This window comes from Pleurodeles waltl, chromosome 8, assembly GCF_031143425.1.
Source record: "Pleurodeles waltl isolate 20211129_DDA chromosome 8, aPleWal1.hap1.20221129, whole genome shotgun sequence".
Lineage (NCBI taxonomy): Eukaryota > Metazoa > Chordata > Amphibia > Caudata > Salamandridae > Pleurodeles > Pleurodeles waltl.
Genome location: NC_090447.1, coordinates 100,418,152 through 100,437,972, shown reverse-complemented (window position 1 = coordinate 100,437,972; position 19,821 = coordinate 100,418,152). Strand labels below are relative to the sequence as shown.

Below are 19,821 nucleotides of genomic sequence, written 5' to 3'. Positions count from 1 at the left end.
GGGTGAGCCATTTGAATCCTTATCCCCTGAGGATTGGAAGCATGTATGGTTTACCAATGGTTCAGCCAAATATATGGGGGACAAAAGACATTGGAAGGCAGTGTCATATTACCCAGTCACCAAGAAGTTATTATCCACTATAGGAGAAGGGAAGAGTGGGCAATATATCTTGCACTTAAACAAAAATTGCTTGAGACCTGTCACATTTATACTGATTCTTGGTCTACCGCCAATGGATTAGCCACCTGGCTTCCCACACAGCATGCACATAACTGGCAAATACATTTTAGGGAGGTGTGGGGCAAGGAATTGTGGCAAGAAATTAGGGAAATGCTAGAGCAAAGTACTTTTACTGTGTATCACGTAGATGCCCACTGTCTCACTAGAACAATGCTTTAATTCCCTTGCAGATGACAAAGCCAAAATCTCAGAGGCAGAAGCGGCGACACAGGATTCTGAGTTTGTGGGGATGGCTAAGTGGTCGCACTAAAAATGTGGACATCTGGGAGAAAAGGCCACTTACAGGTGGGCAGAGATTAGAGGGATGCACATTCTCCTAGATTTGATAAAAACAGTGATCATGCAGTGTCCTATTTGTCAACCCACATAACAGAGAACTCTCCTGCAAACTGTCAAAGGTCTGTAGGGGAGAGTGAAGGTGCCGGGCAGATAGCTTACATTGGGCCTCTACCGACTAGTCGCGGGTGTCAGCACTCCTGCACAGTAGTGGATACTTATTCTGGTTACCTGATTGTTGTCCCTTGCAAACGTGCCACACAGTTTAATACTATCAAGACTCTGGACTTGTTAATGTTGTATTACGGAGCCCCACTTCAAGTGCAGAGTGACAGCGGGTCACAATTCAAAGGAAAACTGGTGCAAGATTATTGTTGATTTATCATATTCCTTATTATCCACAAGCTGCAGGACTGATTGAGAAAATGAACGGCTTGCTGAAAGCCCAATTCTGAACATTATCAGATGGAACTGTGAGAAACTGGAGAGAGCATTTAAATGAAGCCCTCCGAATTTTAAATAACAGCCTATTGACAAATGCAGAGACCCCTTTAATGGAAATGTTGACCCCAGCATTACATTTACAACTCCATGTAGTGACCAACAACATCATGTATTGGGACTTAAAAGCAGGAACATTAGCTCCTTACCGAGCCACAGCAGAATCTGCAGGTCTTGATCTACATGCCTTAAAAACCTGCTTAATGAAACCAAGAGACATGGCACGTTGAAACAGGTGTTGGAATACAGATTCCCCTGGTGCATTTTGGATTGATTGCTCCCAGATCTGGGTTGGCACTCAAAGGTATTCAGGTCTTGGGGGATGTGATTGATGCAGAATATCAAGTAGAATTAAAAAATATTCTTCTGAATAGTGTAGACACTGACTTGATAATACAACCTGGAGATAGAAAGGTGCAAATTGTAATTATCCCAGTGAATGGAGGAATAGTGAAAAAGAGGACAGCCCCAGCCCTTCATGCGGTGCTTGGGGAGGGAGGTTTTGGCTCAACTGACAAAAACCCTGGTGCTAGCGTGTGGGTAGAATCCCCAAATTGTCCTCCTGAACCAGCAGAAATCCAAGCAAAGGGCAAAGACAATGTCCTGTTAGTCATGAAACCAGGACACGAGAAATGGGAATATATACCAGCTGATAAATGTTATTTGCGAGAATGATCATACTTGCCTCTTTTACAGATCATTCTACGGTCTTTGTGCTAGCTGTTTTATGTAGTCTCCCTTCGTGCGTGTGGGGGTCGGGAGGGACCGAAAGCCCCCAGCTCCGAAATGATTGACCCACCACGAAGATCAACACTTTTACTGCACCTGACCGAAAATGTGTGGACTCATCTGGCACTAGTCGTGCTCAACAGATTTCTGCCTTTCCAATATGAAAAGTACTGCTGATGTTATTTCAACCTGCTTGGTCGCCATACCAACTTCTGCCAGTGTTTTGCTGCAAATCTTTAATGCCACCAACAAAGCTGGAGCAGTTCAAGAAAGTGCAGTGTTGTCACATTTCTCCTTGTATGAATACTGCAAGTTTTGCCAAGAGGTAACGGATGAGAAATGGGATAACCTGACCCATGTGATTACTTACAGTATTACTACTGGTGATGTCTGCTATAACTTAACTTGTTAGTCTCACAAAATCTGAATGTGCTCAAGTGCGCCTGGAGCCAACAACTTGGTCTCCTCAAGAGACCCCATGGGAACAACTAGCACTGTGTCAGCATAGAAATGATAAAACCTGTAAGAAAATGGACAATAGCATATTTTGCCAACATTCTGTGACTGCTTCTAACCACATCAAGCATGTCAAACTACCAGTGTGGTGGTTGTTCTCTTGTGGAAATACCACTTATACATACTTTCCTGCCAATATAACAGGTGGACCGTGTGCTTTTATGCGGTTAGGACTCATGATCTTTCCATTTCACTCTGTACATACACGCTATTCAATGGAAACAGTTCAATTAAGCGAAGACTGTGACTCTGAAATTCAGTTATTACCTAAATCAGATTATGTGAGCTTAAGCATTTCTATAGGAGGAGTTCCAGGATTAGCTGTTTATAATATTCAAGTTATTAACAAGTTAGCATGTTTGATGGTTAAGAACATCAATCACACATCCATCACCTTGAATTAACTCCTCCTTGACATACGAGGCACTAGAAAAGCTGCACTGCAAAACAGGGCAGCTATTGACTACTTGCTCTTCAACAATGACCATGGATGCTCAGAGTTTGAGGAAATGTGCTGCTTCAACCTATCAGACCACTATAAATCTATCCAGTCTTATATTAACGCTTTCATGAATTGGTGAACGGAGTAAGACAAAATGTTGACAAAGGGTGGTGACACTGGTTATTTAACTGGTTACATTTTGGGTGTTTACGCAATATTTTAGGCGGAATACTCGTAGTGATTTGTATTATAATAATGCTATGTTGCTGTGTACAATGCATACCTAATCTACTTACAGTGTTTAAACCAAGAAGGGTTACTTTTAGACCCGTATGTTATGAGAGCCACTGGTCAAAGGGTGGAGTGTAATGCTATCTGTAAACCACAGGCTCCATTTTGACCACTGATTCCATTTTGTGCTTAGCTTAGCTTCAGATGCCCTCACATTGGTGGCACAGGTATTTTGCCATGCACAGCTTGTTCTCTACGTTGAACGTGTTTTCGCTTTTCTTACCAGAGAAGGGAACATAACATAGGGGATGAAACGAAGATAAGAGTGTACAAGGATGAGAATGTTTATAGTAGGGAAGGGTATGGCTTGGTCTTGGAATTGCACATTGGGATCTGGCCAATCCTTTTGTGTGTTTTCAACACTGACCAAGTATAGCTAGCGCTTGAATTTCACAACTTGCTCAAAAGGAGGGGGAAGGTTACCAGAACCTTCCTCTTGAGTTTGTTTAAGGCACATAAGGTGGGGAAACTTGGCGCTGACACAGCAGGAACTCATTTCTGAGGGTGGATGAATTGCTCGAAAAATCAGAGTCCCATTGTGAACATTTTCTCCTGTCTCTGCTGTCCAGGTGTTGTGTAGCCATTTTAGTTATAGCTCCATACACGTTATTTTAGCAAATTAGGCCTGCTGCTGTGCACTTTAACCTAGACATACTTTATTTGGCTTTGTTTATTATTTTAACAATAGCCACATTTGCAGTCTTGTTTTATTTCTCTCTATCTAGCTGTTCTTTGCCTAGGTCAGCACTGAATTTTTAAACAAGTCATTTATTTCACTATGTGCTTTTCTCAAGGCTGCAGTAAGATAGGTTGCCAGCAAATGCAGTAACTCTTTGTCTCTAGTGTTCATATAAACATGCACACTCTTACGTAGGGACCCTTTCTTGGAACATCAGCTGTTTTATTATAAAAACACTACTTTGACCCATGTACGTTAGAGGGAGATTCCAGCCAGATGACCACAACTGTATGCTGATTGCTGAGTGCTTCGCTACAGCTGCTTATGTAGACTACATTCCTCTTGCTCAGGTATGAGGGATGATGTCTCCCCAGGGGAACCTGAAGGGCAGAACTAGAGCTTAACATGCTGTGCTCTAACATAGCCTAGGTAGGAATTATTTGAATGATTCTAGTGACAATATGGTAGCATTATTTTTATGCTTTACTCTCCTCGTCACAATTTTATTCCTGTCATGCTTCATCGTCCTACTTATTGCAGTATATGCTTTATTATCTAAGATGCAGTTGCTTCAATAAAACCGTATTGAAATATCTATACTGCCTCTCACTGTCCTTGTATATGTGAGACTAATGTAACTGAGAGAAACGGATGCAATCTGGGTGACCACGATCTCCCTGAGGCAGTGGCGTAGCGTGGGTTGTCAGCACCCGGGGCAAGGCAAGTAATTTGCGCCCCCTAACCTGTGGATTTTAGCACTTGAGTCTCTTCCACTAGATTAGTTAAAGAAACCCTTACCCCCTAAGCACATGTATTGTTTGTTATGAAAATACTGATGTAATTAAAGTAAAATGCATCTAAATACAAGTTTATTTTCAAACACTTTATTGAGTGCGAACCTGCATTACACATTCTCCACATTTTCAGCAGGTCTATGAATACAAATCTACAAATGTAGTAACCTAGCATGGGCCATGCTATTATATGTCGTCTCACAACCATCGTAAACGACAAAAAATATCAAGAACAAAAACTAAACATCAAAATGGAACCATACCCTGGAGATGATCCAAGACTGGGCTAGATGGAGCCAACTTCCTCAATCCTGTACCTCTAATTGTAATTCTTTAATAGAAGTGCAAGATATCAATCTGTATATACAGATTAATTTAAATTCGCCTGCTTTTAATTAGTGCAACTTTTTCAACAACGGAATTGAAATCTACATTAAAGTCTCTCTCAATGGACAGTATTGCTAGATTACTCAGTCTTTCTTGGCTCATTGTAGATCTCTGATATGTTTTAATTAGTTTAAGTTTTGAGAAACTTCTTTCACAACTCGCTGTAGAAACAGTGATAGTAAGAAAGATTCTTAATGTGACAACAAAGTTAGTTAAACTTTCTTGCAGCTTCCACTTATACACCCAGGGAAGCAAATCTAAAGCTGACCAGTTTGCAACCTGCTCATCAGGATTGACCTCCTTATACAAGATAATGTGGTGCCGAAGTCGAGTTATTTCGGTGAGCATAGATGGAGCATTCAATTCTGTGTACTGAGCACACGTGTGCTGAATTGGTTTCTTAATAAAATCATCTTTTCCAGTATCCAACAATGTTTGGATTTGCAAAAAAGCAAATCGCTGGTGAAGCGTATTCATCTGCGTAGTACGTTTTTTAATTTCTGCCTGAAGCTGATCAATTGCTTCCAGTTGTTCTCTGCTTGTTTCCTGTATTAAGGTCAAGCCAGCCTCGCAACTGTTCTCACCATCCATCTTCTTGCGTCTTCCAACTCTTCTCTCTGTAGGTATGCAATATGTTTTGCATACCTGCAGAGCTTTCTCAGTTGCCTTTGACACTAGACTATCACGTTTTTCATGACAAAATAAAGCCAATGCTTTTCACTTTTGCACGCATTGATCAAGCGCAAGTCCTTTTTGCTGCAGGTAGATCGGAGTATCATTTACTTCGGTTAGTACTGGGCTCCAAAAATGCAAGAAAGAGAAAAAAACATATGTCATTATGCAAACTAAAAGACTTCCTGCATCACCCCTGGTTTCAGAGGTTTCTTCCGGCCCATCTCTCAACGCTTCCAAAGCGTCTATTATTTTCTCAGTGTGTTCAGCAAGTATGCATACAGCTTCATGCTTTGAACTCCATCTTGTGTTACACGATCGCTTTACACAAATTGGTACATGTTTCTTAAGGATATCCCACCTGTGGGTGGAGCTTGAGAAAAATGCATACACCTTTTCCACAGTGCCAAAGAAAGTAACAGACTTTGTCCCAACACCAACTGCATGCATCCCAGCAAGATTGAGCAAGTGATTGTTACATGGCACAAACATTGCTTTGGGATTCATATCCAAGATACTTTTTTGTACACCACTAATGTGTCCAGCCATAGTCGCAGCATTGTTGTATCCCTGGCCGTAGCAATGCTCTAGTTTAAGGCCATCAGCTTGCAACTTGTCACAAATTTGTTTTGTAATGACATCAGCTGATTTCCCATATAACTGAATAAAGTCAATGAAAGACTCTGTCACATGGACTCCTGAATCTTCAATATGCACATATCGAATCACTTGGGACATTTGGTCAGTGTGTGAAATATCAGGAGTGCTATCAAACATTATAGCAAAATACTTGGCCTTTATGATATTTTGAAAGATGACTGTTCGAATGTGATCGCCGAGCAGGCTAATAAACTCATTCTGGCTCTGTGGAGAGAGATAGGACACAATGTAACCATCTGTGCATTGTACTCTGTGAAGATGTTGTTTGGCAACTGGGTCATATTTGGCGAGTAACTTGAAAGTTTCTAAGAAATTTCTACAGTTACCATCTGTATTTAAATCTTCAGAGTGACCACATAAGGGTAAGGTTTGCCTGGCTAGATACAGAACACAATCAAGTATTCTGACTAAGATTGCCTTCCATTTTTCAAATGACCTCTGTTGTGCAAGCTGGGCAGCAGCATCAATAGTCTCCTGTTTATGCAGCCGCATTTCAAATTCTTTCCACATTGTAAATGCACTCAAGTGATATGAACTGCGCTCATGCTTTAGTAATCTAGGGCTTAACTTTCTCCATGCATTAAATCCACTTGACTTTCCAAATTAACTTTTCCCTTTAGCCTTCTGAAAAAGCATGCAAGGAAAGCAATATGCAGCATTGTTTACAGGAGAAAACACCAACCTTGTCCTTAACATAGTCTCACCATTCTCCAAATGTATGTAGAACCAATCCTTGGAAAATGACCTGCCATTACTGTCTCTTGGAAACCATGCATCCTTATTCTGCAGTTCCTCTGTCCCTCGCCTGACAAGTTCAGTTTTCAAGGTTTCATCCATGGTTTCAGGCCAATAGCCAATATCAGTATAAACCTTTTGGTCAATATTTTCTGGCAGATTTGGCTGAGTATAAACAACCTTAGATGAAACTGTCTCTGCTTCTAATGCAGGAATAGGAATGTCCACCGACACAGGATCAGGATTATGAGTCTCCTGTGGTGCTGCTGATGGTCCTGCTGTAATTTCAGCAGTACTCACCAAAAACCGGTGAAGGCTTCCAGCTAACTTAGCTTGTTGCTCTGTCCCTATCTTTCTCCTTTTCCTGCCTTGTGCACCAGATTCTTTTTTGTATGGCATGATATAGGTGTAGTATTCTGCTAAAATTCTAAAAAAAGAAAAAAAAGAAAATCACTTTCTTGCCTTGCTGCACTTTTAGCACCCCTTCATTGTATAACCATTTCTTTACTCTTAACATAATGTTTATTGCCTTACTCTTTCAGCAAAAAAAAAAAAAATTTAAAGGTTGCTAGACCCACTGGCTTACATCAACTTATGTTGAGCTGGAGCAGCTACATATGGATCGAAATCTGTCTTGTCACTGTTGAACCAACCAAACTTCAATCCATCTGGTCAGCTCACTGCCCCTTTTCATTGCAGAATGACCAGTGTGCCCCCTTTCAATGCAGAGAGACTTACCTGCAGCAGCGGCTTCTACTCAGTTCCCCGCGTCTCCTCGAGTCCTCCCGCCTCTTGCTCGGCAGCTCAGCCAATTGCATGCATTCGCCTTTCGGCCAATGAGGAAGTGGATCCTACTTCCTGATTGGCTAGGAGGAGGATCCGTGTGACAATAGCGAAATTTTTGCGAAATCTGTGACAGCGCCAGACTGCTGGCTCTGCTCACTCGCTGTTAAACTGACTGAGCGAACTGTTATGTCAGAGTCAGACAGAGTGCATAGGCGTGCGCAGCCTATGGCATTAGGGTGTGCACCTCAAACACATGTGCGTGTGTATATATATATATATATATATGAATATATACACACACACTTTTTAAAAATAAATGTAAACAAACATTTAAGCAGTATTAAAACATTTTTAATTAAATAAACAATTATCAATGTATACCATAGATCCCATTTAGAGCAGGGTCCCCATAGATCCCCCTTTAGAGCAGGCCGATCCCCCTTTACAGCAGGGTCCCCAATAGATCCCCCTATAGAGCAGGCCAGGGTCCCCATAGATCCCCCTTTAGAGCAGGCCAAAGCAGGTCCCCCATATAGATCTCCCCCCTTACAGCAGGCCAGGTTCCCCATAAAATAGATCCCCTCTCTGAGGATCCTCTATGAGTAGTGCTACATAATCATATGGCTCCATTTAAATACATTCTTCTGTGCCTTTTATGTCCACTGTCCACATATAGTTGCATACTATTCAGTGTTCTTCTTCTCACACACTCAGTCAGTCAGTCTAGTCACTACTAGCACTACACAGCCAGCCCACTGAGCCCAGTACTACTCCAGTCAGTCCTGACTCCTGTCACTCGTGACTCCTACCTTTTTTTTCACCGGCTGTCCCGGACCCGATCACAGCAGTCAGCAGGCTAGGTTTTCTCCTCCAGGTCCTCCTAGGTTTTCCTCCTGCATCGTCTGTCACCACTGGCTCTCTCCTCTCTGGCCTGTGTCACCTGCCGCCGCCGCTGCCAGCTTCTTCTTGCTGCTGCCTGGGCTGGTCTGGTGTGGTTCTCTCCCGCGCTCAGCGCTGCGCTGGGCGGCCGCTGCACTGACCCTCCCCCAGATAGTCCCTCGCTCTCTTTCCGCACCGCACGCCTGGCAGCCCCCCCCCTCCACAGTGGGCGGCGACCCGGCGGCTCGGATCGGATTCGCACAGCCAGCACTGCAGTGAGAGAGAGTGAGTGAGCCAGGCAGGGGCAGAGAGCTGCGAGTGCGAGCGCGCCCCCCCCAGATGTTGCGCCCGGTGCGGCCGGCCCCCCCTGCACCCACCACGCTACGCCACTGCCCTGAGGAATCAATTGTGTCATGCAGTCGACTGCCCAATCGTCCCTGCTCTTGGGTGAAGATGAGGCTCTGCTAGCTAGCCGGAGCAAAACCTGGATTAGGCCGTCAGGTGTCACCTTTAGTGGGTTCAGACTCAGCCCCCCACAGTGCGAGTGATTCTGCCCCCCCAAATCCAGTAGTCTCATTAGAATAGTGAGAGCCTACGCGACACAGGGTTCCACAGCTTGACGTTGGCAAGGACAAGGATGATGTTGGATTTGATCCCCATGGTGATGCATTTTTATTTCTTAATTATCATGCTTTGCTGTGTGCATGCATAAATATATATACATATTCATTGTTGTTATATTGCACTTTTTTCTTCTTATAATTATTCAACTTTTGTGAATATTTTAGTATCTGCACATGTTTTGCTGCAGTCAAATTAATTTCTCACGTTAATATTTTTGTATACTTTCGTTTGAGACCTGGGAGTGCCTTAATGAATTCATTACTCAGTACTAAGAGTGTTGTATTCTTTGCATTCTGTAGCCTCGTTCCTTATTAGTTTGCATCTAAGCAGAACAGGGACGAGCTGGGTGTCGCTGCGTAGAAGATGATGTTGAGTCAGTGGGTGCGTATGATGTCTGACAGTGGTGTTATGTAGGTGTTGAAGAGGGTGCGGCTGAGGGAGGAGCCCTGGGAAATGCCACAGATAATGTCTTTGGGTACGGAGACAAAGGGTGGTAGGTGGATCCTCTGTGTTCATCCAGAGAGGAAGGCAGAGATCCAGTTGAGTGCGTTGTCTTGGATGCCAATGAGTCTTGTGATGAGTGTGGTGGGAAACGATGTCAAAGGCTGCCAATAAGACGAGGAGGATGAGGGCAGCTGTTCCCCTTAGGTCGAGGAGTTGTCTGATGATGTTTGCTGCTATAAGGGTGGTCTTGGTGCTGTGATTAGGCCAGAAGCCGGAGAGGGATGGTTTGAGCAGGTTGTTGTCTTTGAGTTAATCCATGAGATGGCGGTTGACGGCCTTCTCCAAAACTTTGGCAAGGAATGGGAGGGGTGAGAATGGGCTGTAATTTTTTAGTTCATTGGGGTTGGCTGAGGATATTTTCAGGAGGGGCTTGACCTTGGCGTGTTTCCAGGCATCAGGTACGGTGGCTGTATAGATAGAGGTGTTCTGTGAGGGAGAATCCGATTACTTCTCTTCCTAGGCTGTAGAAGCGGTGAGGGCAGCGGTCAGTTGGGGATCCGGAGTGGATGGAGGTCATGGTGGAGATGGTGTCTTCGGCAGAGAGCTGCTTACAGTCCATGATCCGGTGGGGGAGGGAGGTGAGGGTTTGGGTATCAGAGGAGGTAGTGGTCGGTGGGCTAGGGTTCGAAGTTGCTCTAGATGTTTGCAATCTTATAGGGAAAGTAGTCCGATAGCGTGTCGCAGAGGGCTTGGTAGGGGTAGATCATGTTCTCTGTGGCAGAGGGACAGGAGAGTTCTCTGATGATGCTGAAGAGTTCTTTGGCGTGATTGGTGCTTGCCTCAATGCGGGTGGTGAGAGCTTCTTTCTTGGTCTCCCTAAGTCGGTGGTGGTAGATATTGAGGGCGGACCTGAAGGAGTTGAGGTTGGCGGGGGTCTTGTTAGAGCACCAGTTTCTCTCTAGTTTCCTTCAGTGACATTCGAGGGTCAGAAGTTCTTGGTTGAACCATCTGGCTTGTTTGGTGGGTTTGCTGCTGGTGGTGCTCTTAAGGGGGGTGATGGTGTCGGCGGCTGAGGAGATCCAGTTGGAGAAGTTTTGCATGCAGAGTTCGAGGGTGTCTGCAGGGTTGGGTCTAGCTTCTTTGAGGGCCCCGATCCAGGGGGTTTCCGTGACTTTGCCCCCGTTGCGGCAGGAGAGGGTGGGGAGTCTCATCCGGGCTTCAGGCTGTCCGTCGATGGTGAAGTGGATGATGTTGTGGTCATTCCAGGTTACCTCAGTGGTGTGGGAGAAGTTGGCTTTGTCCCTGGTGGAGAAAATGGGGTCCAATATGTGTCCTGCGCTGTGCTTGAGGTCAGTAACCAACTGAATTAGGCCGATGACGCTCATGTTTTCAAGGAGTGAGGTGGAGTTGGCATCATCCGTGTCTTCTAGGTGGCAGTTCAGGTCCCCTAGGAAGATGTAGTGGATGGAGTTGATTGCCAGGGGGGCAGTGAAGTCCGGGATGGAATTGCAGAAGCTGTTGCAGGGGCCAGGTGGTCTTTAGGCAAGGGTTCCTTTGATGGTGGTTTTGGCGTCAGGCTTGATCTGGAATTTGAGGTGTTCCATGATTGGTGTTGTGTTGTAGGACGAGGTGGTGCAGTTGAGGGAGTCCTTGTGGACGGTGATGTCTTGGTGGATCATCTTGTATCGGGGGTGCGGTGGCGATGTCTGGTGCAGATGCGGGGTGTGTCAGGTTTCAGTGATGATCATTATGTCGGGTTAGGGTGGTTGTAGTGTCCCAGATTTCCATGGCATGCTTGCAGAGGGATGGGACGTTGAGAAGTGCACAGTGGAGCTGTGGTTTGTGGCCGGAAGTCTGCTGGGTGGAAGTTGCGGAGGTTCCTACATCACAGGAGAAGCAGCAGTTGTGGCAGGAGAAAGGGCCTTGTGTGGATCCAGGCGAGGTGATGCTGCAGTTGGTGTGTCTGGTTCTGGGCATGAGGTTTTGGATCTCGTTGGAAGATTATCTGCTCCATGGGTCCTGCCGATGGGCATGGTCTAAGGTGTGGACCGCCATTAAGTAGGTCCTGGGGGGGAGGGGGTGGTGGGAGGGAGAGCTGGCGGCAGAAGCATGAAGCAAAAACGGTGGGAAAAGGAGGCGGGCTACGAAGCACGACGGGCAGGACAAGCAGAGGGCAAAGCAGGCACGAAGAACGGACAGACATAGGGCAGAGCAAGGGGCACAATGCATGAGAGGCTCAGTGCAGGCAACAGAGAGCTTGGCAGCGGGGTACAAGGTTGAAGACCTGCTCAGTGGGGTTGCACAATGACCGCCATTAAGTAGGTCCTGGAGAGGGCGGTGCGTAGGGGAGAGAGGACGATCGACGGAAGCGGACAGCAAAAATGGTGGGTAAAGGAGGTGGGGCGGCAGGACAACAAGAATGCAAAGAAGGCACGCAGAGCAGACAGACAGAAGGTAGAGCAAGGGGCACAACGCAGGATAGGGGCTCAGTGCAGGGCACAGAGGCTCAGCACAGGGCACAGAGTGCTTGACAGCGCTTGGCAGCTCGCAGTGGGGGGAGAAATGTTCAGGACCTTCTCAGTGGAGTAGCGTAGCAACAGCCATTAAGTAGGTTGTGGGGAGATTGGGGTGTGGGGGGATGGGCGACAGAAGTGGACAGCAAAAATGGTGGGAAAAGGAGGAGGGGCCAGGGGCACAACGGGCAGGACAAGCAGAAGGCAAAGCAGGCACGAAGAGTGTACAGACAGTTGATAGAGCAAGGGGCACAAGGCAGGACAGAGGCTGGGATTGAGGTCCTTTTTTAGGTCGAGCCGAACCAGCGCACATGCACTGTCTGGACGATCTATTGTATTGAATAAAGGATATGGGGCCAGATGTATCAAGCTCCTGGTTTGCATTTCTTAAATAGCGAATTTTAAGAAATTGCAATTTTAGAAATGCAAAATGGGATGTATCAAAATAGCGAGTCGGTATTTGCGATTTCTTAAAATTCGCAAACGCAATTTGCAAATACTGAATCGCAAATCATTTGCGATTGGGTATCTGAAAATTGCAAATTGCGAAAACGGTAACCCAGAGCAGCCTCATGACATCACAACCAGGAAGTGAGTCAGCCCATGGTGTTTCCAGGAGCCACACCCACAGGAGCAGGCAGGGAGACACAGCCCAGCACCAGGGAGCCAGCTTTGTGATCCAGCTAGGACCAAATTGCAACATGGCCACTGATGAGAAGGTGAAGGACAAGGGAGACAGGAAGCACAAGCTCAAATTCAGTGATCAGGAATTGGAGGTGCTCACTGAGGAGGTGGTCAGGAACCATGACAAACTCTTTGGGAAGAACTCACTACAGGTCCCTGAAAGTGAGAAAAGGAAACTCTGGTTGGAAATCCAGACAAAAATCTGTGCAGTGGGTGTTGCTTAGCGCTCTGTGGAGGAAATACGCAAGAGATGGTATGACCTGCGTCCCCGTGTCAAAGAAAGGTTAGCCACCAGGCTAAAGGAGGCAAGGAGCACCGGAGGAAGACCACCCACCCAGACACAGTCCACACCAATGGAAGACATGGTGGAGTCCACAATGCTTCCTCAAGCTGTCAGTGGTGTCACTGACATTGGCACCTCAGGGACACCCAACACCAGCAAAGGTAAGACCAGCAATGATGCGTATCCCCATATGTGCATGTACAAATGTCCCCTAGAAATAGCTATTAGCTTGATGCAGCGCGATATGTAGTCCATGCCACATCTTACATATTCCACAACAATGCCTTATTGGAGTGATAGGCCACACTCATACGGTCAATAAACCACATTAAACACAACTTGGTGTTAATCCACATAGAGAAACAACACTCACAAGTCACAGTGATACGATGTCAGAGTAGAAAATTTACTATTATGCTACTTATTGTGAGATATAAATAAATGACATGCTGCACATTGTTGTTGCAGATGTCCAGGGCCCTGCTGCAGCAGAAAGTGGAAATGTGGGGGATGTTGAAACACAGCCACAGTCCGACTCCAACACAAGTGAGTCTCTCAGTATTGCACCAAACAGACGCAGGGCAAGGGAGTTACCTCTCCCAGAGTACAACCAGGACCCAGATGAGATGCTGGATGAACTCCCCACACCACCCCCAGAGGATAGATCCAAAGGAACACAGCAGTCCCTTCCCCAGCTCAGTCAACTCCCCTCAGGAGGCGTCACGATGCAGGCAGACAGTGCACAGAGGAAAGAGAGGGCCCATCAATCTCTGGCGGACTTGAAGCTTCCATGCTGAAAGCGCAGCGCCTGCAATGCAAACACATGAGGTCAATGCACAGACAGTTGGTGTCCTTCAGTCAGAACATGGGCACAGTGAACAAACATTTGGAGTCACTGCATTAGGGACAGCAAACAGCAGTCAAAAACACAAAGGACTTGACAAATGCCATTAGGGACCCCTGCACTGAGATTCAGCAGGAGCGTGTCAGCCCCCTTAGGTCCATCACCAATTTATGAGAAGGTTTGATGGGTTCTGCAGATCGGTCAATCAGCTTGCTAGCTCAACTGCCATGATGTCACGACATGATGTGGGCATACAGGTGGAGATGGCACACTGCGGTCGTGACGTTGCACAGGGCTTGGTGCAAATAACCAATGTCCTGGGGCAATGCAGACAGCACGCAGTGCTACAAACAGCGAACTGGGTGGTGGAGATAGTGAGGAGTCCTCTATCCTCAGCAGTCTTACAGCCCCTGTGATGGATCCTAGGTGTCCCAGTACCAGACGCAGTACCGCCAGTGAACCCGCTACAAGAGGTGCCAGTGAGGCCACTGAGCACTCAAGTGGAGTGCGTGGACGTAGGAAGTAATGTTAAGGCCTCAGGGGACTAGCGTAACATGTACAGTTATACTATGATGCTAATAGTGTGACACTGTTATTTGCACATGTTAGCCTATGGTTTATGGCTATGTCCTGTTGACACGTTACCTGAAGTCAAGGTAATAAAGTTGCTAACTACAGAAAGACATAAAATTGCAGTGGTGTTGTCATTACTTACATTAGAAATGGTTGTGCGTGATGTCTGCACGTCTTTGCCTGCCCTCTGCTGCACTGGTCCTGTCTACTGGGTGATGGGGTGGTAAGGGTTCACCATCTTCATCTGAGTCAGGCTCCATTGGTTAAACGGTATGCGCCTTCTATGTGGTGCAACATTGCACATGCGGCCACAATTTTACATGTTATCTCTGGGCTGTACTGTAGTGCCTTTCCACTCTTATGGATGCACCTGAAGCGGATCTTCAGGAGACCAAATGTCCACTCCACCACACGGCATCTTGCCCTGTGTGCACCATTGTACCTCCTCTCTGCAGGCGTTGCAAGGTTCAGGTAGGGCGTCAGTATGTAGGTGCGCACTGCATAGGCACTGTCTCCTGGAATGAACAGAGGGTAAAATGAGTACTGTTGGGATATGCAGTCACTATTACTTCAATGCAACATAGTCATCTATTACTTTACCCAGTAGGTATCCTTCGCCAAACTCCCCAGCTAGCAGTCTTGTGTGAATCCCACTGTGGTGAAAGATGTACGAGTCGTGTGCTACCTGGGAATCTGGCCTCAAGATCGATGATGTTAGAAGCATTGCTAATCACCTGTATGTTCATTGAATGATGGTTTTTATGGTTGCGATAAACATACTCGGTGGCCGATGGTGGACAGATAGCTACATGTGTCCCATCGATGGCACCTATGACATGTGGGAATTGTGCAATCTGATAAAAATGTATTTTCGTTTGCTCTAATTCCTGTGGGGTGTTGGGGAATCTTATGTGCATCTGTATTTTGCTTAGCATGGCATTTAGAAATGCTCTGAAGAATCCTGAGAGAGCGCTCTGTGTGACCCATCCTGCTGCTGCTATGACCCCTTGATAGCTCCCTGAGGCTAATAGATGCGGGGAGCATAATACCTGCACCTGGGTAGGTAAGCTATTGGTCCTGTGTGTGGTGCGCTGCAGTAGGGGTTGTAGATCTGCTATCAGGTCAAGAATCATGGCTGAGATTTCAGGGTTAATGCCGCACTGAAAATGCGCTCCTGTCTCCTCCTCCCTCTCCTCAAACCTGCCAAGATCCTCATCCTCCTCGCCATCACGTAGAGTGCAGCCATTGTGGAAGAGCGGCTGAGGCATTCTGGGCCTCTTTATATAGGTTGCACCTGGTTACCACCTGATTTCAATTTGTGGTAAATTGCATGTGCAAAAGGCCATTCTGCGAATTTTCGCAATTTGCAAATTTTTGATGCATTCCATTGTGACATGGTTTTGCATGTCGCAATCAGCGTATCGCAAATTGCGCCATGATTTTGCGGATCGCTATCTGTGATTCGCTAAACTGTGTCGCAGTTTGCATCTCGCCAATAGCGATTCGGTATTTCATGTCGCTATTTGCGATACGCTGATTGCGACATGCAAAACCATATCATATTTGCAAAAATTCGCAATTTTTGAGATTCCGTATTTTCACACTGCGAATGCCTTTCATACATCACAGGGACCATTTTTGCATTCGCAAACAGCCGTTTTTTGCGATTCACACCGTTTGCAAATGCAAAAAAGCTTGATACATCTGGCCCTTAGCTCCCGCCTGTTGCTTACCAGTGGTTTAGTCCAGTGTTGCTCTTCTTTGCTGCCTCCTAAGTGTTTCATGCAGCGATACATCACTTCCGTTTTTTCGCAGCGGAGCACTGCTCAACTACAGTTTCCTTCCGCTTCCATTTGTCATCTGGTGTAGGAGCGAACTCTTTTTTTGTAATTGTTGCAGTTAGGCACACTGCGCTTTTTCTTTTAGTATTGCGGCCGCACCTACCACCACTTCCCTCCCGTCATTCTGTTTGTTTAATTTAATCATTAAGTGATTTAGTATTGAGCTTTTAAAACTCATTTATGTGCGTCAAGCAACGGGGATTGGAAAGGAATACATTCACTTTTGGAGCAAGCCTTTGTGCGTTTCTACCCGCGTGCTCATATTGCGGTTCAGTCTCATGCAAACCCCTTTCCTTCTCCTGCATGGCTCACCAGCAACAAGTTATTTTAAGCAGCTTAAAGCCAGGAAGCTTGTGGTACCAGATGGGTGGTTCATTTCAGTTCCCTTGTCCAACTGCATGCCGTTCATTTGTGCTTTTTTTCAGGAAATAGGCCCCGTTAATTTGGTTAACAGTGATGCAGTTTCTGCTGGCTGCGTGAAGGCTAACTTTCCACAGTGCTTGTTCAGTTCCTGTACCTCGTGGTTGGCATGCTGCCCGACACGGCGCTCGTGGTTTTTACAATGCCTTCTTGTTTGTTAGAGCTGCTGCAATGTTATGTGTGTTTACGTGCTGTGAAAGTTATTAACTGACACCAGGAAGTTTGCGTGTTTTTTGTGTGATTAGTTTCTGTACAGCTGGAAGTGTGTTTTTTGGGTACGGAACGGGTGGAAGTGTTTTTTGGGGTACGGAATGGATTGTGTTTGGATATTGTTTAAATATCTAGTTTGACGCTGACGTCACATCTGTGTGTTTCTAATCCTTTGCCTTTTAGGAAAATCCTAACACTTATCTGCTTTGTAGCAGGATGGAAGGTAGATTTTATTTGTAGGTATGTTTATACGGTGTTAAATGTGTTTCATTTGAAGCGGAAACGTTGTGTGGGTTTGTATTTAATTTATTTATTTACGGCATAATGAGTTTTGTTTAGGTTTGGAACGGACTTTATACTGGATACATTTACCACTATGATCTGGTGATGAATGTAGGCAGGGGCTGTTGCTGCAGGTGGAGTGGTGTGGGGGGCGTGCACGGAATTAAGGGAAGGATTGGGAAGATTTTTTTTTTTTTAGCATGGTAAAGCATTCTATGCTTCCCCCACTAGTAAAGAAGAAGTATGAGACATGACTGATGCTGCAGCCAAAGTCTCATGCGATTTGACTGGCCAGACATTTCTGGTCAGGTTTTCCCAGACCTGGTAAATCCAAGTGCAGAAAAACCTAACTACTAGTAATCAGGTTTAGCAAAATTGTGTTCTGCCTGAATTGTAATCAGGCTGAGAATATTTACCCTCCTGTGTTGGGTACATAACCATCTGGCATCAGTGGCTGCCACTTAGGAGGATCGGGCTTCATTTTTTGAGGGTGACACCAAGCAAATGTCGCCTTCCCCACTCGCTGGTGATGATGAATGGAGGTTCCCACTGGCAGTAATTTCACTCCAGTAGAAAACTCTGCCCTTAAAAGCTGGCCCTTTCATAAGAGGTGTCCTTGATGGTCTGCTGCATGAACCTCCCATGTGACTAATGATGCTGTTCTATATTTCTTTAAGTATTTTCATTGCTCTGGAAGAACATTTGAGATATTGACTAAGGCCACTACTTTATTAACAAGATGTTGGGTAATTGCTGTCCAGTAACACATGTACTGTGTGTGTTTTCCTAATGTGCACATTTATTCCAACATAACATTCAAAGATAAAGTTGAATTTGACATACAGTAATAGATGGGCCTTGGGTCATGCATTCTCATAAATCAGCTTGTGAATGAGTAGAATAATGATCCTGCTCCTATTTTAGTCTGCTGTGTGATTTAAAGTCTGTTTTCTGTTAATTGGGCTTCAAAAAGAAAGATGTGCGTGCAGGTTTGTGAATCCTGAGTTTGTGAGCAAATGGATGTATTTGGTGGCATTCATATTATTTGAATTAACCACAGTACACAATGCCTGAAGCTTTTAATTCAAAATCCTGCACATCCTGGTAAGCCGGATCTACTGTTTGTCATGCAGCTGGCACTGTGAGCCTTTGGCAAATTACCAAAATGCAGAACAGCATGTTTGTTGATAGTGTGAGCGGGCAGAAAGTAGTGGGAAGGAACAAAACATTACAGTTCTGTCTGTGGTGAATTTATTTTGTGTTCAGTAACAACAACTTTGAGTATAGCAACACACTTAAGTAAAGTAACACAATCCTTTCTACACAATTGTGCGTACTTATGGGAAGTGGACCATCACCACTGCAATAGACATCTTTCTACCTGCAAGGGGCTGTTCAATTTTTAATTTACAGCAGGTGGAGACAACTTCCCTGGCACGCTCGTCTTCTCTCCTTCAGTTCAACAAATGCTGAGTCTCCTGACAAACCATTCTGCCTCTGTCTATATTTGCCTGCCCTATGCAAGAGATCAGCCACAGGCCCGGATCTTCTGTGGGCCACACTTTTTGGAAGCCATTATGGCTCAGGCACACCGTTCATATTCCTCTCCTTAGTGACCCTATACGTGATTAGGTCCTGCAAAGTATGGCCACACTGCCAAATACTATACTGATAGTACTTATTGCTTTTGTACACATTAGGATGGCATCCTGTCATGTTAAAGTTCTAAACTGCTTCCGCTTTCCAAAAGTGTCCATGTCAAGAAGACTGAAACAATTTCGCTTTGAACCCCTCATGTAAGAACAAGCGTCTGGTTTTACTACAAGCAGTAATATAGAAGTCATCTCTCACATTCATACTTAAGCTAGACAGAAGCCATATTTCTCTAGGACCTTTTTATGCTCTTTTTTCTATTTTGAGCAGTTCCTTTCTTAAACCTTGTTAATAGCATTTTATTAGGTTTAGCAGATGCACAGATGAATAGAGCAAACGGATATTTCAGTTCCTTTAACCTCAAGGCAAACCTAAACATGGTTACCATATAGATGCAAACTATACCTCAGCTGTAATCGTCCAGTTGAGCCCATGTTCTATGAAGATACTAAACGGAAGGCAACAAAGTCCTACAGAACTGCCCTTCTGAGAGGTAGGTGCTTTTGTGCACCATGGTATGTGCCAAAAGGACAGCAACCTTTGATAACGTTATTTGTGAGAATTTCCACAAAACGTTACTGTGAAAAATTGGGTTGTTGGTTGACTGAGGTGTGAGCTCTGGTCAGGCAACATCTACAATCCTTGTTGTCGGGGTAAGGCTCAAGCAAATCCCAAATTAACTTGTGCTCCCCCTTTGATAGCTTGGAACAGAGCAGTCAGGCATAACTTGAAGGCAATGTGTAAAGCATTGGTACAACACTTAAAATAGTAAAAAAGTGATAACACCACACAAAAAGGGTCCCACACCAGGTTAGAAAAATAGAACCTAATTTAATAAATACATCAAGACCAAAACAGCAAAA

General features: G+C 45.3%; 1 protein-coding gene across 1 annotated transcript in view; it reads left to right on the top strand.

Annotated features, from left to right (window-relative positions):
* The window catches only part of PLEKHB1 (pleckstrin homology domain containing B1), a 250,886-nt gene that overhangs the window by 115,438 nt on the left and 115,627 nt on the right, over nt 1–19,821 (top strand). The gene's annotated exons all lie outside the window — the stretch shown is intronic.